Source organism: Harpia harpyja, chromosome 13, assembly GCF_026419915.1.
Source record: "Harpia harpyja isolate bHarHar1 chromosome 13, bHarHar1 primary haplotype, whole genome shotgun sequence".
Classification (NCBI taxonomy): Eukaryota; Metazoa; Chordata; class Aves; order Accipitriformes; family Accipitridae; genus Harpia; species Harpia harpyja.
Window position 1 is genome coordinate 18,734,531 of NC_068952.1, and position 19,558 is coordinate 18,754,088.

Genomic DNA, 19,558 nt, shown 5'->3' on the forward strand with positions numbered 1-19,558 from the left:
AGGTGTTAAAAAAAAAAAAAAGAAAATGCTTTTAGTATTTTCTTATTAATCATATGATTTCCCAGCAAATCCCATGACTTTCAAGAACTACAGAAGACTCATGAGAAAACCCAATGAAAGCCAATAGTGGTAAATTTACACTCTTCAAGCAGGGCAAAAAGAAATACCCCATGTTTTATGCATGTGATCATGTTTCCTATAATGTGGCTTGTCCTACATGAGGGTATACAGAAGAAATGCTCTTTGATCTCTTCCAGACTACGTGCACGGTTCACGCATGCACTGGGTAGTCTCTGATCTGGGGGTCTGGGCTTGGTGTTGCTCCTGCCCGCCCTCTCTGTCTGACCATGGCTGCCTCAGGGCACATGTAGCCCCTGCGCACTGCAAAGCAAAAAAATGGTCCAAGCTTTGAGGCGAGGACTGTGCTCACTAGGAGAAGTTTTTACTTATTGCCTTTACAGTCCTTGCACTAAGCACTGGAGTTTCTGGTTCAGAGCCTTCTTTTAGACATAATGAATAGAGGAAATCATTTCCATGACCATGGGCCGGGGCAGTGAGTGCTGGGACCTTCTATGCTAAAATGGCCAGGGCAGAAAAAGCAGCTTGCAGCAAGGAGCCATGATGGATATGAAAGCTCAGGTCAAAGAACAGTATTGCAGCTGCTTCGTGCATCACCTTTGAGAAGCAGATCTCTTTCCAATGCCTGGAGGCAGGAAAAGAGTTCAGAGAGAGTCTCAGTGCCTGTTTCTGCTGGCCAAACAGCCCAGCACAGCACCTTCCGCTCCCAGCCAAGAGCAATACAATAAATGAGGCAGGAGAGAGACCTGTGGTTATTTATCGTTTTAAAATGAACTGGGCATATTGATTATTTTTCCCCTTTTCTTTCTGAAAACACAATTAAGTTGGTATAACTAACAGCTCCACTAATGGACTGTGTCAGTAACTGATGTCCATCCTGAGCTGAAATGAACTGCATCCTTCCCTGCTTGTTTCACCCCAGTGTTCCCTTCTCCAGCAGCAGTCCACATACTGACTCATGAAATCCTTCCAGACCCACTGCGCAGGCCTCTCCTCTCAAAGCAAGGGTCACCATTTTTTTCCCCCCAAAGGGCTGTGGTGCGTGCAATGAGCAGATGCAGGTCCTTCATCTGGCACTGACTCCTTATGCCGTTTAAACAGCACAGGGCAGCCATCACCAGCTAGAGGCTCAAGAGAGTGCTTCATGTCCATTCGGAAGCTGTCTGCTGGGGAAGCACAGGAAGGCAACAGCCCCCTCCTGCTACCACTCCCACTCAGAAAACATGCCGGGAATGGAAGACGCCTCTCACAAAGGTAAATCGGAAAGACGGCGACTGTGGACATCCAGCCACCCAGCCAGTACCCCACCCACTGGCTCTCCGGGACCCATCCCAGAAACCAGCCCCCGTTTCCTGAGTCCAGAGATGAGACTGAATCGAGTGGGACCTTCCTGGCAAACATCCCACAGGCAAGGAGGGACACTCTCCTTCCCTTCTTGCTGTCAGATCCTTCTGGGACCGCATCCCCAGGTTTCCATCACCAAAGCATCACAGTGCCATGTCTTCAAGCCCGCCTTGGGGGGGTAGCGGCTGTTGGGCTCATGACAGACCACAGGATGCCCTCTGTGCTTACAGTCAGCGGGTCTGAGCTGTGCTCGAACAACGACAGCATCGGTGTGGGCTGGCTTTGCATGGGGCCACGCACTATGGCTGCTCGAAGGTCTTCTGCTGGCCCACAATGTGAGTTTGGTGGAAACGGCCACGTCCATGAACTGAACCACAAACTGGTGGGGCTGCTTGCACATCTATAATTCGGCACATGATTCGAAGTGCCATTGAATCAAGGGCCTGTAAGACATGGGGAGTGGCCCAGCTGAAAGCACCCCCACCCCACACCATTTTGGGGGATGGAAGCACCTTGTGCAGAGAAATGAGCCCCAGGCTGAGCTGGCAGGGCCGAGGGTGTCAGTCATCTCTCTGAAAGGGTTACAGAGAGTGGCCTTGCATATAAATAACAGGAACGTACAACCCAGGACTTTCTGTCCCTGCCAGACAACCCTCGATAAGCAGTTGTGAGAAATACAGCAGCCATATGGTAATAAAAAATGGGCTTACATTTGTCACCTCATTGAATCCGAAACAACAAGTATAAAATATGATGCATCTTTCTCCAGCAGACAATGTCTTCTGTATCACCTGCAGGCCAGGTTCAGACCCACTGAGGCCCGTGAAGGAAGGTATAAATTACATGCATACATATGCATAGGGGTACTTCCACGAGCACCGAACACGGTGCATTCACCATCTGCCTGTAGGGGAAACCACTGCACAGAGGCTAAAATAGCCTGTCCCACCCCACTTCTGCCTATTTCTTTCTACTGCCTTCAGTGAGAACCATGAACATGTACTCAAAGGCAGAGGTAAGTGTCCACCTCACCTGTCTAATGAAGCAAAAACCTATATTTTCAAACAAGCTGACTGTCACGCAGCATTGCCTTCTCATCACACTAACAGCTCAGATACTAGCAGAGCTATTGGTGTGAATAAAATTATATTTATACACAGCAACTTTGCCAGAAGAGCCATTCGGTGTTTCTGCATGGACAAGGCACTGCCAGGGAAGATGCACCTGCTGCTAACACTATGCTTTTCTGGATATTTTTCTACCAAATTTTGTCAGGAATAGGGCAGTTCTTCCAGAACCGTAGCGGGGCTGCAAAGCTGCGAGAGCACAGCTCAGTACCCCTATGCCACCAACCACTGTAGCCGCACAAGCAAAACCCTACAAATGCAAATATTTGTCAAGGAAGGCACAGTTTAGGTCCCAAATTTATAACTGAAGAAGTGATACTCAGAACCTAGAAAGTATGGATACTTTCCCCAGCTCACCAAAAGAACATTCCTCCTGGATGTCCTAGGCTCTGTCAGCACTGGAAAAAGGTGAATGGCTGTGATCATGGTTACTGGATTGAGTTACATGGCTAGTTGATCTTCTTTACATCAGGGCAGTGTGTCTCCCTCAGGGGACTGATCATCTCTGAATTATACTTGAGAACCTCCTGTGTGTGTCTAAGGTTGGTTTCACACAGGTAGTGCTTCACGCTGTTATCTCAGTCTGATGCTGCAGTTCCCCTCAAAGAAATACAATGGAGATATGAAAGTGGTTTGCAGGGGACTGGGTTGCACTGCCCACCTTGTAGGTGGGTAACAGGGTTCCAAAATCTTGAGCTGCACTCTTTGAATCCAGCCAAAACAACTGTTATAGTATGCAATTGGGGGTTTTACTCTTTTGTTATCTTTGTTTTCTTGTTTCAAGGGCAAAAAGAAGATGGAGAGAAAAGCAACCTAAAAATCAAACCATTTCCACTCATAATCAGGGAGAAGTCCTCCACATACTCCCAGCTTGTACAAAATGAAACCTTTGCACTTTCTTCTCATTTTTCATGGAAAAGAGTTTTAATTCATTGACCATCTATTTTAACCATGTAGATGCAAATACAACAAGATTAGATGAAGTGGAGAGATAGGACTTAAAATTGTCTTTCAACAGAAGTCCAAGGCTGTCCAAGAGTACCCTGAGACTGATATATTACTTCCATTGCACTCAACAGCCGTTCCCCACACCACCAGGACCCTGAAAGTCCCCAGTGCTGCCATACCCTATGATGGGACCTGTGAGCCCTGTACCTGAGCCAGGCATCCTCCAAAGGGCCTGCTGGGGAAGGAGAGAAAAGCATTACTCTGGGGAAGAGGGGCATCAGCACAGGTCAAGGCTAGGAAGGCAGGTAGTGCCAGGCAGGTATTGCTAGAAATTATTCTGAAAGTTCAGCTTTCGGTTTGAGCAAATACTTGTCTTAGTACCAAATCACAGCTGCCTTTCTCAAGTGCTCCCTTGTAATGCCTTCATTCATAATCCTCTGTACTATTCTGTGTTTGTGGTTAAGAGCCTCCATACACTCCTCGGCACGTACCACTGAAACGGGGTTACTTCATGCTCAGGCAGATAGATGGGATTGTACTGTGTATATTTACATTTTTTAAAAAGATATTGCTAATGCATTTCAGTAACGATAATAAAAAAAAGTCTTTCTAGCCATTACAGTAATGGCTTTGAGCTAATTGCTTGCATTTGCACTCAAATACGGTTCTCCCCTCTCTGACTCATTTCCATTTTTATGGAAATCAGCTTGCTTGCTAGAGTTTTAACTCACAGCTCTTGAGGACCAGCTGTTGCCTGACTTCCTCACTCAGGTAGGAACTTACTCCACTGATTTGTGGTAGGACTGCTTATGGAGGAAGACGCCACTTAGCACAGGTAAAATTGCCAGAACCCAGCTTACAGTCCATAGGCTGTGCTGGGAGATGCTGTGTGCTTTCAGTGCCTGAGGAGGTACGCCCTGAGGGATGCAGGCAGCCAGAGCCATCTCCCCTGGGAATTAGCTTTCCTGCAGCTCTGCCTGTTGCCTGATGGCATTAGAAAGTAAACAGGGGAGCTGTTAGTGACTCATGAGGTCAGTCCCTGTCCCCTCAGCCTCCTGGCTGATCAATGGTACAAGGTACCTGGTGGCTAACTAATTTCCATGTTAACAGGCCATCCTTCTTCACAAGGGTCTATGCTACGCTTGGCACAACTCAAAAGGGGGGAACAAGGTTGCTTTAAATTCCTTTGAACTCCCGGTTTGACAAGTTATTGGAGCCACAGGGAAAGACAACGGAGTATGATGTTGGAAACTTGCTTTGGCTAGCCTACAGGTAAGACAGCCCATTCCACAACAGATAAGCTGAGGCCACTGTCCAACAGGCTCCACAGTGGCTGGCAGTCCTGCTCCAGTAACTACAGGATGACTTCTTTTCTCTTGAGCACCAAGGCAAGAAAAATGTGGCTAGGACATGCATTTGGAGCCACCTTCAAGCATTTACGGATGAACAGTGACTGACTCTGGTCAAGGATTGTTGCACTTTTCACAGGGGAGCACAAAGCCTGTCAGAAAGCCTGTCTGCTTCCTAAATGCTGCAAAGCCGCCTCTGCTCGGAGCACATCCAAACTAGCTCGCAAAAACTGAGAACCACAAGCCACAGGCCCTGAACACATGGGACGCGAACTCCAGCTCTGAAACCTGTGTTGGACACTGACCTGCAGAGGAGGGGAAGATATTCCACTGCCTCCCTGATGTTCGCATGCTCTTTTTCCACATGCAATCTGGCCACGCAGAATCAGAAGGTAGGAAGGCAGAGCTGCCTGAAAGAGGCATGTATGCTGTGCTGGTGTCTTTTCTTCTCCAGGGTGATTGAGAGAATCATTAACACCTGTTGAGTACCTGTGTTGCATCTCTGTTCGGCCATTGTGAAGTCCTAGTAACTAGCAGGAGGAGGGGAGCTGTTCTTGAAATACCAGTTTGTGTTGCTGTCAGACTCAAGTTTGGGCTTGAGTTCCCACTCAAGGTGCAATTCTAGCATGGCTTTGGTCATGTTGGGTGAATTTCCCTAGGTGCCTCTGCCAAAAGAGCAGGGTCTGTTCTGGTCATCTTCCCTTTCCATTCAGTAGCTCAGCTGTTTGGCATACCACCAATATATTCCCTACATCCCACTTTGCACAGATCCATGTACTCAACATTCTTCCCATCTCTTTACATGTTATTTACCAGTTCTTTCCTCCCTTTCATTCATTCAAGACTTAGAAAAAGCCTTCCAGTCTTTCTTCAGGCAAAGTATCTACAGGTGTCCCCAGGAACTTTGTCTGAAGGTTGCTGTGCCCACTTCAATGCTGGACATAAATTATGTGGCTGTACTCCTGAAAACTGAATGAAGTTACTTTATTACTGTGTCCTACTGCATAGATGTGGCCCTTTTTTCTCGCTTGTGAACCAGCTGAGGGAAAAATTAAATTAGTATCTTATAGATCTACATTCCCAACACAGAGTTTGTTGCTCTATGTCCCTAAATCTATCTGTCAGCTTCTATCACACATCAGGGCCCTTGCTGGAACAACGGCTCCACCATTCTTAAATTAGCTTTCCTTGTTGGTGTTTAAATGAAAAGAGACATCTAATTTGTGAGTGAAAACATTTGTCATTTCTTAGGGGGATCCAGACACACAAAATACAATTAACCTCTCTGAAGAATGTTGCACAGAGGTTCGGCGGCAGCTGACAGGGAAAATGAAATGAAAACAAATAAAATCACTTATTCTAATACCATAACTTGAGTGGCAAGTGTAATCTTCTCCTTTTATCTGAGGTCGGAATTGCTTTCCTGCAACAGCTTTCATTATGAAAATGCGGCACTTCTCATCACCAGAATATTAAGACAACACATGCCCACAGGGCCCAGATCATTTTAACGAGGAACAAACAATCCAGAATGCAGCTTTTATGGTTTTTCTGAGCTGACACCTGCTTTGCAGCAAGTGAACAATGGTAATGATAAGCACGACAACTCACACATATCTGGGCTGAGGTGTGTGTCGCTGGCATCTTTTTCTTCCTACCAGCTAAAGAAAGGCCCGGTGGCCAGTGATACTTTTAGGACTGCCAAAACCCTAGGCCACAGGCTGGGGACAAGGTCGGTGTTTCATCGAGCTGTCAGTCTTGTGGGATGGTCCTGAACTCCTCAGGAGACTGTAAAAGCAGCCAGGCTACCGAAGGTCTCTCAAGTAATTTATTGAGGGCTGCATGGATCTTTTTACCCCTATTTTACTGCTGCAGCTCAGGATGCATAAGACATTTGCTTATAGTCACAGAGTGAATTGATGACCCAGGCAGAGGAGAAAACAGAAGGTCTGATCCCTGCTTTGTGGCAGCTCCCCTAAGCGTACGCAGCTGCATATTCCGCCCCCTTAATTTGGGAGCAGGAAGAGAGGGACAAAGGAGGAAGCTGCATACCCACCTGTCATTTTCTACAAGGAGTTATTTCAGATACCTTTCTTAAGGTCTGAGTGAATGCCATCAGCACCCAGAAAAAAAAAAGAATTCCTTGTGAATTTACTACTTCTTACATCCAGCTTCATTTATTCTCTGAATGAGCAGTTATCAGCTATGGCTGTTAAACTTATGTGCCAGAGCTCCTCAAAGTGGAATCTCCCATCCGAACCAGATTTGATATCTTGGGGCTGAACCCTGCCAAGATTTACACCATGGCACGTTTCCCACCTTCCTGGGAAGACCCTGTGTTTTCTGCCACTGCCTGTGCCTCTTGGAGAGCGGCTGCCATGCGCTGTCCCAGTTCTGGCTGGTGAAGGCAGCGTGACACCTGGCTGCCACAGCCGACCAGGAGCCAGTGCAATGCCTCCTGCAGAGAGATGCAGCACGCTTCAGGGAGAGAGAAGCCACCTGGATGGAAGTGACCCAAGGGATGATCCAAGCTATGAGCTGAGCCATGCTGTCCTGTGCAATAATTTAAGAATAGTGAAATGTAACCTAGCGATTGAGATCCAAATGGTATGGCAGGTAGTGAAAATATTATTAATAATAGGTATCTTCAATTCAAACAGGGATTTCCCAGATAAAGACATCCTGGCACTTACTGGAAAAACAAAAAGTATTAGCTTTGAGAATCTTACGACCTGCCTTCAGTTATTTGCCATCGTTGTTTTTCCAAAACTGTTCTGCATGTCTTGTCCTTCGTTTGCTTCTACCCATTTTTTTCACTGCAGATGGGATGATGGAAGAGAGATTATGCTTACAAAATTTGCTAGCACTAAGCTGCAAGGGACTGCATGTACAATGGAGGACAGGGTCAGGATTCAGAATGACCTTAACAGGCCGTGGAAATGGTCTGGGGAAGGACCAGGTTAGAGAAGGGGTATGCACGAGATTTTACACTTTGTTGAATAACCAAGAGCACAAAACCAGGATGGAAAGGTATGGGTCAGATAGGAGTTTTACAGAAAATCAGCAGCAGACCCTATGGTACCTTAACCTGCAGCAAGAAGCATACACGCTGTTTATTAGATAATACTTCTAAAAAAGTAAGGAAAGTAGCTTGGTCACATAGATTGCCTGGGAGCCTCCCGTCTGTGGAGTTTCCCATCACTCAAGAGCTTCAAGGAGAGATTTGGACAAATGTCAGTTACGAATGATTTGCATACCAATGATCCTGGATGAGACAAGGCAATGGACTACAGGACCTTCTACACCTCTTCCAGCTCTATATTTCTACGGACCTATGAGCTAGACCCGTTGTGGGACAGCTCCATTGCCGCACAGGGGATTCCAGCCAGGGCACGGGAGAAGGAGGAACACCCAGTTCATCCGAGGCCTGGAGATGGCCAGAGGCTTGAGATCTGGGACAGCCAGGGGCACAATTAACCTTGTAATCATCACTGCAGAACAAGCCTGGTGAATTTGCCAGTAGCATCTGCAGAGAATCTAAGATGATCTTGACCAAAGGATTATTTTTCCTCTAGTTTAGGATTGAATCACAGTTTGTGGTATGGCCAGTAAGATGACTGTCATCACTTAGGTAGTGACTTGCACAGGATTTGCAGTGCTGTAAAGCCCAGACACTTGGAAAGAGTTCATTTTCAGAGGAAACTCATGTAACTGAGCAGCCAGTCTGTGATCTAGCTCTCCCTCTGCATGTCCAGTCCCTAGAGCTTACAGGTCTCTTACAGACCTCCTACCTTCAGCTCAGGTTATAAAGGGGGTCATGCTTTTAAGCTCTGTAAGTTCCCCAGTTCTGTCCCTGGTGTTAGCCAGCATAGCAGTCATCCCTGTCAGATTGCTGCTGCATTATTTTTGCTCCGTGGATGAAAAGAGGATTAAAGTCTTCAGAGCTGCCAATCCAGATTCTTTTGGTAGCCGTTGGCTCATTTATGCAAACAAAACCTGCAAAGCTGGAAAGAGACTGACGCATAAGATTTAGAGCGGAGTATGGAATAGTGATGCTGTGTTTTGCCAGATAGCAAATCTATGTGCATCTCACCGGCAAACCAAGTGGAGACCTTAAAGAAGATGGAGGAGAGCAGAAGGGTTGCCACAATTCACACACACACACTGAAAGGAAACTGCCAGGAAGACCCTCAGGGCCTAGAACTGACAAGATAAAGAGAGAGTGTAAACAGCATCGACTGAGAACAGGCTTTGAAAACATGTGAAATTATTTCTGTGCCTTCTGGTTACTTCTGTTCCCCTTAGGGAATCCACCATAGCTGGTGGGACAGCATCGGAAGTGACAGAGGACAAAGAGCACTGGTTTTGTGTTGGCAGGACTCTGTTTTTCCTCCCTCGTTTTCCTTGGAACGAAATTGTGACACTTCCATTCTCCACAGCCCGCTCCATTTCTCCTTTCTCAGAAGGCGATTTCAATATTTTCTGGTTATATAAAATAAATAATGGAACCCAATTCAGATGCATGAACTACAGATGCTCTGCTCTCCCCTTCTCCCTCTCTCTTGTCCTTATGAAGGTCAGAAGCTCATCGCTCCTTTTGGAAAAGGGTAGAAAAATATATTTGCAAGACAAAAGATGTATTTGTACTTAGTCTTCAAAGAATTATTGCTCAAAAATTAAGATCTGTTTCAGGATTACACGCTGAACATCTACATGTAAAACAGAATTTCCAGGACAATTAGGGATTTCTCAGAAGGGTCCTGAAAGAGAAATTTTTGTAAAAAGACCTATTCTTGCCTGAGCTTTGTTCAGTCTGCCAAAAAATTACTAGCTTTGTCTTATCCGTCATAAGATATGATAAATCAGAAAGCATGACACAGCTTAAATGAAGGGCGGTATTTTGTGAAAGCGACTAACCTCATGCCAACACCCGTCTGCATTCCAGCTCTGCTGGTGTCACGGTTTTGTCTCTCTTGTTTACCAGGGGCTGGAGCCCACCCAGAGCACCAGACTGCACACACAGGCATCCACTAGCAGAAAAATATCATTGAAAGCAAACGATTACTAGTGGCTAGTATGCTTTAACTTCTCTGTGAGCAAACTCAGTCCTGACAGAAAATGGCAAGAGTGACAGCCCTGGCTTTTGAAAGCCTCTCTAGTGAGACCAGGGAGCATAATGAGAAAGCATAAGTTATTATATATTCACAGGTTGTCCCAGTGCCGTTCTGTGGGGAGATGGGCCTTCAGCTTCCATTCAGACTTTTCATGCTCCTCCGAGGGTACAGCAAGGGAGCCAATTAGTATTAACGATGGCAGAGGTGATTTAGTGATATGGACACTTGTGTATAAGAAAATGACGGGTGCTGTCAGATCAGTGGAATAAAAAAATCATTCGTGGAGCAGCCCAGACATGCCAGTTAGCTAGAGGCATCAGGTGTCCAGAGAGATGAACTGCAGATTCTGACCTAAATGTAGCCTGATGAGCTTTTTTTTTTTTTTTTTAATTTTGCTCATTACTCTGCTGTACTGCTCTTATCCAGCAAAGCATTGAGGTATGCGCATAATTCAAAGCACATCCACACCCTGTTGTTCACATACTTAAAATTACAGATGTGCTTATCCGAACTGGTAGATGAAAGACTAGGAGCATTACATGGTTATCTCAAGCACCCAAAACCATTCTGGTCACACATCCCACAAAGCCAAGATGCTGACAAAAGTAGCATGGGAACCACTCACAATCCTTTGGGAACTGTAAATTATATGATGGTAACTGCATAGCCACATATATAACTGTTCTGTACATCTCTGCATAGATAAAAACACATATACAAACACTAACTACATCAGTATTTCCCAAATACATACCTACGTAGATTGCCCTCTCCATCTCTTCAGCCTTTCCTAGGTCACTTTGAATCACTGAAATCTCACAGATGCAGCAGGATTCAGGGCAGGGGGAGAGGGTGGAATCAAGACTTGTAATTTTTAACTTTTACAGTTCCTAGAAGAATTTGCCTCATCTTTCTCTCTTCTCTGGCTTTCCTTTCACTTTTAGATCCTTCACCCCTGTACGAATTTTCAGTAGATGCTCCAAGACGCTTTCCCTCCGGGTGAGGCTGCCCACAGATTTTCTACGCAGACCGTCACTGTCTCTTCCATCTGCTTTTCCAAAAAGAAACACCAGTGCTTTCACAGTCCCACACTGGCCCTCACGGGTACACATTTACTTGCAGCATGAGTCTGCAAAATTACCTCTGTGTCTCATTAAAGCACCCTAGAAACTCCCACAAACAGCACCAGAGTCTGCATCTGTGGGTTCTGAAACTGCTTAAGACTCTGGAAGATGCCAGACTCATGAAGAATTTATGAAATCGAGTAAACAGAGTCTATGCATAAGGGTCTGTGCCAGGCCAACAAGCAATCTGTTTTCTAGCCCACAATTGCAAGACCAGGCACCTTTAACTCCCACTTGCTTCAGGAGTACTCAGTAGGACCAGGCCATTAGTTTGTGCCTTTTCAAGGGGTGATTCTGTCTAATCAGATGCTGTCCTTGTTTCGGCGGGGATAGAGTTAACTTTCTTCCTAGTAGCTGGTATAGTGTTAAGTTTTGGGTTCAGTATGAGAAGAATGTTGATAACACACTGATGTTTTCAGTTGTTGCTAAGTAGTGTTTTTACGAAGTCAAGGACTTTTCAGCTTCTCATGCCCAGCCGGCGCGAAGGCTGGAGGGGCACGAGAAGTTGGGAGGGGACACAGCCAGGGCAGCTGACCCAAACTGGCCAACAGGGTATTCCATACCATGTGATGTCACGTCTAGTATATAAACTGGGGGGAGTGGGGCTGGGAGGGATTGCCACTCGGGAACTAACTGGGCATCGGTGGATGGGTGGTGAGCAATTGCATTGTGCATCACTTGTTTTGTATATTCCAATCTTTTTATTATTATTATTGTCATTTTATTATTGTTATTATTATCATTATTAGCTTCTTTCTTTCTGTTCTATTAAACTGTTCGTATCTCAACCCACGAGTTTTACTTTTTTTTTTCCCCGATTCTCTCCCCCATCCCACGGGGTGGGGGGGGAGTGAGTGAGCGGCTGTGTGGTGCCTAGTTGCTGGCTGTGGTTAAACAATGACAGTTGCGTTATAAGATAGGCATCTTACAGGGTGTCTTATTAGATGCTCTATAAGGAGAAGTACCTTAATTCATTATGGAAGTGCATTTTGCACCCAACCCAAGAGCACAGCTTATCAAAACTGAGCATGCAAACAGAATTGCAAGGCACAGAGAGAAGAGGAACAGAAATCAGTCCTGAGAGCTGTAGAGCTCTCCCTGACCTGTTGTGCAAAGCTCATTTCTTTAAAGACTGGAAATGAGTGCAGGAAGGTCTCTGAGCTTTGGGCCGAAGGATCTGCATACATGAAGGAGAGTGTCTTTTTATTCATTTAATTTCTCTGGTTTCTCTGAAGTTGTGGAAGATTTGGATATACTGAGATGTAACTGGTTTGCTAGCTCTTTCCCACAGAAAAATCCATTCAGTAGACAAACAATTACACTTTATCCTACCTGCCTGTTTAAAAATACGCTGTATTATAGGGCGTCTGTAGTTAATAGCACTGTGACATCTCAACCATATCAAACAAATTTAATTCAGATACCACAATATAAATGCAACTACTTTGCTTTCAATGGGACCATCAAAGAGGCTGGGAAGTGGAGGTGTGCCTTTGTTTCTTTAGAGGGTGTGAGGAAATCTTAGAAGGGTTTTAGATACTAAAGCTTTTTAGGTTAGAATTGTTTCATGTCATTTTGGTTAGGCATTAAGAGTTACCAGCAATTGGCTTCCTTGCTTCTTTTCTTTACTAGAGAAATCCAGGACTGCTGTATGATAGAAGAGTTTATATCGGCTTGAATAATAGCAAAATTATGGTATTACAAGAGTCAAGAGAATGACAATGGGGGAAGACGGAGACTGTTAAACTGGTCTGGTTACATTCATTTAAGTCCATTCACTGCTGGGCATTGCAGATGAATAAGAATGGTTTTGCTAAACATTCAGCATCCCTGTCTTCAAAGGAGCTGCAGCAGCAGCAGCAGCAGACACATCACGTTTACCAAGTACGCTGAATTTCCTCCAGCAAAATCAGGAACACCAAAACCAACATTGTGGCTGCTCCATGCTTGGAAAATGTTAGGGGGGGGGGGGGGAGGGGAAGAAGGCCTGCTTTTGTTGTTTATTTGTTTGTGTTAGTATTGGCAAACACCATCATTTTTCCAGCCTTTCTCAAAACACTCTAAAATTGATACCCAGAAAGAGCAAGCTTCTGTAATTCACAAAAGCTTTCATGGGGTTACCTTTTAACAAATGCCAGCTCTGGCAAAGCAGGGCAACACGGACACCGGAGCATGCTCCATGCCTGGCCCAGGCTGCCACAGCAACCCCCTGCCTGATCTTCTCCTATGGTGCAAGTCCTGCCTCTCCCCCTCCTTCGGCCTGAGGGCATCAGGGCTGAAGGAGTGTTATGCCAGAGCTGGAATCCAGCATGCCTTCCACGCTGGGCCACTAGTTTGTCCAGCAGCAACAAGATGGAGCAGCTGAGAAGAACCACCAGCATTTACAGCAGAGACAAGGGGTTCATTTCTCACCAACCTCCACAGCTTCTCAGAGGAACATAAAGTCATTAGTACTCGCTCTACACTAATAACAGCCCAGATTATCTCAGCACCTGAAAATCCATAGTTTTCCCACAATCCAGTATCCCACTTCTCCCTTGCCTCCCAGTCGGATGGACTCCATGAGCAAGGGCACAGATTAGCCCAGGGGACTGTATAATGCTCTTAACAAAAGGATAGAGGGTCACCTCCCCAAAGTCTCATCACAACCAAACTTGGCCTTTTTAGAGAGCATCCTTCCTTCAAAGCATATCCAAGTTCCAACTTCCTTTCCTCCATCAAAAAAAAAAAGAAAACTTTGGCTAATACTAAGATAAATGATCTTATCAGATTTTTTTTTTCACTTGGAGAAAAAAGTTGCTTCTGAAGTCTGCTTTGCAATGCAAGATGGGCAGCAACATTGTACCAGAAGCAGCTGGGCTGCGAGGGCACAGAAACGCTGGCAGGAGCTCGAGAGGAGAATGAGCGGTGCGGGTCAAGGGAGGGATGGGGGCAAAGCCAGGGGTAGCACAGGGCAAGCAGAAGCAGTGCGATGCTTGGAGGGGGCACAAAGCTGAGAGTGAGGCATAGCTATAGGGACAGTTTGGGCCCAGAGGCGGCAGCCCAGATTTGAGGGAAAAGCACAGAGTAGATGCCAGGGCCCTAACAGACACCAGAAGCAAAGAAGACCCCTCATGACACCCAAGCCTTTCATCCAGCTCACTGTTGGGGCCCCGCTGCGTATTGCAATGACACCCCCCACACACCCCAGAGCAAGGGCACGTGCAGCCCAGGCACAGAAGTGATGCAGCCACGACTCCGGAGGCAATTCCCAAGGGGACGGGCAGGTCCAGGAGCAGAGGCTGCTTCTGGCCTGCTGAGCCCGGAGGGAAAGACCCACAAGTTCTGCAAACCACTGAGCACCAGTGCAAAAGGGGCAAGCGCCCCACCACCCCAGATCCCCCAGCCCCATTCTCCCCACTGCAAGGGTACTGGGTGCCAAGCCCACCCCAAAGATTTCATCATAACTCATAATGATGTAATCTTCTTTCATGTGAGCATTTCCATAGCAACAAAGAGGCGATTCTAATCTCCAATATAAAAGACACAGCTAAAATGACATGGTTTGGGGTTTGGGGTTTTTGGGGGGAGGGGAGAGGTTGTTGTTGCTGCTGCAGGCAGCCTTCCCTGGGCTGCAGCAGCCCCCCGTCAGCGGCATGCGGCCAGCACCACCATGAGGACACAGCCGCCCCCGGCCCCATGGGCCACCAGCCCCAACCGCATCTGCAGCAGGGCAGGGGGCAAGAGTCACGGGTGGAGGAGAGCTCATGAGGCAGCGCAGGCAAGCAGGGTCCCCCGCTGAGATCGCCTCAGTCATCAAGGCTCCCAGCGGCCTGCCCATTCAAGGCTGCCCCAGCACGGGCCCTGCAGGTTGCTGGAGCAGAGGGAGGTAAAAACGGGATGCAAGTAGGCGTGTGCTTTAATCTGGTGGGGTGCAATCCAAACAGGGATTGCTGTCCTCTTCCCCGAGACCCTGTCAGGGAAGGGGAAAGCACACCCCCAGACTAACCCACAGGCTGGGAAATTAATTCAGTAGTATACACTTCGGAGGACAGCAGTTGTGTGGCAGACTCCTCTCAGGTACAGGGGTGATGGGAAGCACTGCATTATTATTATTCCCTCTCTCCTGGCAAGCAACACAGGCCTATACCCTAATTCATGGTGTGCTATTTGCAATTGCTTAGCAGGGCCATCAAGCATCAAACATCCTCCCTCAGCTCTACTATGACAAGAGCAGAGGGGAAAATACACTGTGCTTCATTCACTGCAGTCTAAAGCAGTCCCTGAAAAAAAAAGCAGTATGTAGAACAAGTAGACCGGCACATAAAAGAGCAAAGCACAAGGCTTGGAGCAGGGCTCCTAGGTAGTCTGGTCATCTAAGTAGTAGAAGTATATATAAGTAGTTGCTTCAGTAATAGCACTCGCTTATGCCAGATGAATACCAATACCGGTACTGTGGTACTAGTATCACTTCTGGGGCTCACTAGCACTGCCACCTGTGAAAAATAAGGCTTCCATTTTCTCTGGCCACATCTCTTGTCTCCCTAGTTGTGACATTAACACTGATACCATCTCAGTACCTTATTCAGGCCTACAAAAGGTCTACTCCAGATCCCACATAAGGGTAGACAGAACCCCAAGACTGGCCTTCGCATTCACAGCACCATTCCTCAAAACAAACAAAAAAATCCATGCAACACCATTAGGATTTTTATTTCTGAATACTTTTTTTATTTTATTTTCTTAGAAATTACAAATAAACTCTCTCTGGGAGAGCAAGGAAAAAATCCAACCCTGAAATATTTCCAAGTGATTTTGTTCCATGTAAACAGAAGCAAAGTTACATATTTCATTCACATGCATGTATAAAAACATTTTAAGTAAAACATCCTTCACACAAAACATGTCCATTAGTCTCAGAATTGAGCACATAATCAGATTGGCCTCACCTACCCTACCTAATGTTATTTTCCTGTTTTCTTTTTAAATTGTAAATTTCTATGCAGGAAACATCTCTCTGCACTGCACTGCATTATGCATATTCAAATTAGCATGGACAGTCTTGGAATTAAATCACTAGGTAGCATAGTCATACAGCTGTATGCTAAAGTTGTTACACTGCCATTTATACAGTGAACTTTTTTGGATACCAGGCAAAATTCTTCAGAAGTGTCATGGTTTAACCCCAGCTGGCAACCAAGCACCACCCAGCCACTCGCTCACTCCCCCTGTGGTGGGATGGGGGAGAGAATCAGAAGAGTAAAAGTGAGAAAACTCGTGGGCTGACATAAAGACAGTTTAATAGGTAAAGCAAAAGCCACACACACAAGCAAACCAAGACAAGGAATTCATTCACCACTTCCCATCTGCAGGCAGGTGTTCAGCCATCTCCAGGAAAGCCTAACGGTTACTTGGGAAGACAAATGCCATGTCCTGGTTTTGCCTGGGACAGAGTTAATTTTCCTTCTAGTAGCTGGTACAGTGTTATGTCTTGGATTCAGTATGAGAAGAATGTTGATAACACACTGATGTTTTCACCTGTTGCCAAGTAGCATTTAGACTAAGTCGAGGATTCTTCAGCTTCTCATGCCCAGCCGGCAAGAAGGCTGGAGGGGCACAAGAAGTTGGGAGGGGACACAGCCAGGGCAGCTGACCCAAACTGGCCAAAGGGGTATTCCATACTATGTGATGTCATACCCAGTATATAAACTGGGGGGACTTGGCCTAGGGGGGATCACTGCTTGGGAACTAACTGGGCACCAGTTGGCGAGTGGTGAGCAATGGCATTGTGCATCACTTATTATCATTATTAGCTTCTTTCATTCTGTTCTATTAAACTGTTCTTATCTCAACTCACAAGTTTTACGTTCTTCCTTCTGATGCTCTCCCCCATCCCACTGGGTGGCGGGGGAGTGAGTGAGCAGCTGCGTGGTGCTTAGTTGCTGGCTGGGGTTAAACCATGACACACCATAACTCCAAACACCCCCCCGCCTCTCTTCTTCCCCCAACTTGATATGCTGAGCATGACATCACATGGTCTGGAATATCCCTTTGGTCATTTGGGGTCAGCTGTCCCAGCTGTGTCCCCTCCCAACTCCTTGTGCACCCCCAGCCTACTCGCTGGTGGGGTGGTGAGAGAAGCAGAAAACGCCTTGACTCTGTGTAAGCACTGCTCAGAAGTAACAAAAACACCCCTGTATTATCAACACTTTTTCAGCAAAAATCCAAAACATAGCCCTATACTAGCTACTGTGAAGAAAATTAACTCTACCCCAGCCAAAATCAGCACGAAAAGGAATAAAAAGGTACTGCTAGAGGGCAAAAGGAATATGGTACACAGTGCTCTCTCAACTACAATCCTGTATGATTCCCATGCAAAACACTTCAAAAGCCAAGTAATTCACAGATCTTGCTCTCCAAATTGATATCAAAGTTCCCACCAATTTCAATCCTGGCAAAATAAATCACTATTAATCAATAGTGACATCAATGGTACTGGATATGGATGTGGACAATACTCAATATTGCAGTTTGCCATCTACCCACCTTTGGAAAGAGAAGGGAGAAAGATGAAAGAACCAACAGAACTGCAGACTACTACTGAAGCAGGTGGGTCAGCAAAGCACTTTACCAGCAACCAGCAAAAAATGACGACTGCGAGAACTGAGCTTCATTCTAACCCACTGCATACTCTAACTGTGGCTTGAAATTTTGGAATTACATGGTCAACAAACTCCTCACTAGTTGCCCAAGGCTGCATTAACACCTGGCAAAACCTTATTTGATTCATCAAAAGCATATTGTCTGTATCTGACTTTGTGAGCTAGATTTGAAATTTCACTGTTTCATGCATGGTGAACACCACTGTAAATCTAAGGACAGTAAACGTTCAGAGGGGAAGGGCTCACCCAGAAGGTAAAGCTTCCACATGCATAAAAGGAAGTGTCAAGCACACAAATGTCAGAAGCAACACTTAGCATAATGGGGGGAATGAGAGGTACAGATTTTACTTTGCCATCATTTTTAAATGTACAAGCGATGCTGATGCATTTCTCACCTCTGCATAAACATGCATCCTAAAGAGATCTCTCTTACACTGCAGTGACACAGCTGAATCAACGGAGGGTGAATTTCCACTGTATTTAAATATATTTGAAGCACTCTGGCTTGGCTTGTTGCAGAGTGTGTGTTACAGAGTGAAACGGCTACGGAAAAGGGATGTGAAATACAAAAACACAATTAAAAGTAAGACAGAACATCTCTACATGAGCAATATAAAGAAAGCACTTAAGACTGACGCTTAGGAGGTTTAACCAAAGCCCTGGAGAACAGCAGATTTTCATTTTTAGCCCACTTGAAATCTTGCCAATGAGCAAGCGATGCTGGCAGCTAGCGTCATGAGATGTTTCGTCTGTGGGAAAGCAAAGATCCCCATTGCTGTTGTGCCTTTGAATGGCCTGCCAGAGGAAGGTGAAGACCAGCAACAGCTTTCAGGGCTGGCACCTTCCTTGTTGGAAAAGGAGCCAGACGTTTGCCATTTCGGAACGAGGCTCTGCTGAGAACTAGCACCATGAGATGTTGTGCCTCAGGGAAAGCACAGATCCCCAATGCTGTTGTGCCTGTGAATGGGCTGCCAGGGGAAGGTGAAGAGCAGCAACAGCTTTCAGGGCTGGCAGCTTCCTTGTGGGAGAAGGAGCTGGACGTTGGCCATTTTGGAAAGAGGCTCTGCTGAGAATTAGCACAATGAGATTTTGCATCTCAGGGAAAGCACAGTTCCCCTGTGCTGTTGTGTCTGTGAATAGACTGCCAAGGGGAGGTGAAACGCACCAACAGATTTCAGGGCTGGCACCTTCCTTGTTTGAGAAGGAGCCGGATGTTTGCCATTTCGGAAAGAGGCTCTGCCTAGAAGGAGGGCCATCAGATTTTCCATCTCAGGGAAAGCACAGATCCCCAGTGCTGTTGTGCCTGTGAATATGCTGCCAAGGGGAGGTGAAGAGCAGCAAGAGCTTTCAGGGCTGGCACCTTCCTTGTGGGAGAAGGAGCTGCATGTTTGCCATTTCAGAAAAAGCCTCTAGCGACAATGAGCACCATGAGATTTTCCATTTCTAGGAAAGCACAGATGCCCAGTACTGTTGTGCCTGTGAATGGGCTGCCAAGGGAAAGTGAAGAGCAGCTAAAGCTTTCAGGGCTGGCACCTTCCTTGTGGGAGAAGAAGCCGGATGTTTGCCATTTCAAAAGAGGCTCTGCTGAGAACTAGCACCATGAGATGTTCTGTCTGTGGGAAAGCACAAATACCCAGTGCTGTTGTGCCTGTGAGTAGGCTGCCAGAGGAAGGTGAAGAGAAGCAAGAGCCTTCAAAGCTGGCACCTTCGTTGTGAGAGGAGGAGTCGGACATTTGGCATTTCGGAAAAAGCCTCTAGCAAGAATGAGCACCACGAGATGTTCCATCTCAGGGAAAGCACAGATTGCCAGTGCTGTTGTGCCTGTGAATATGC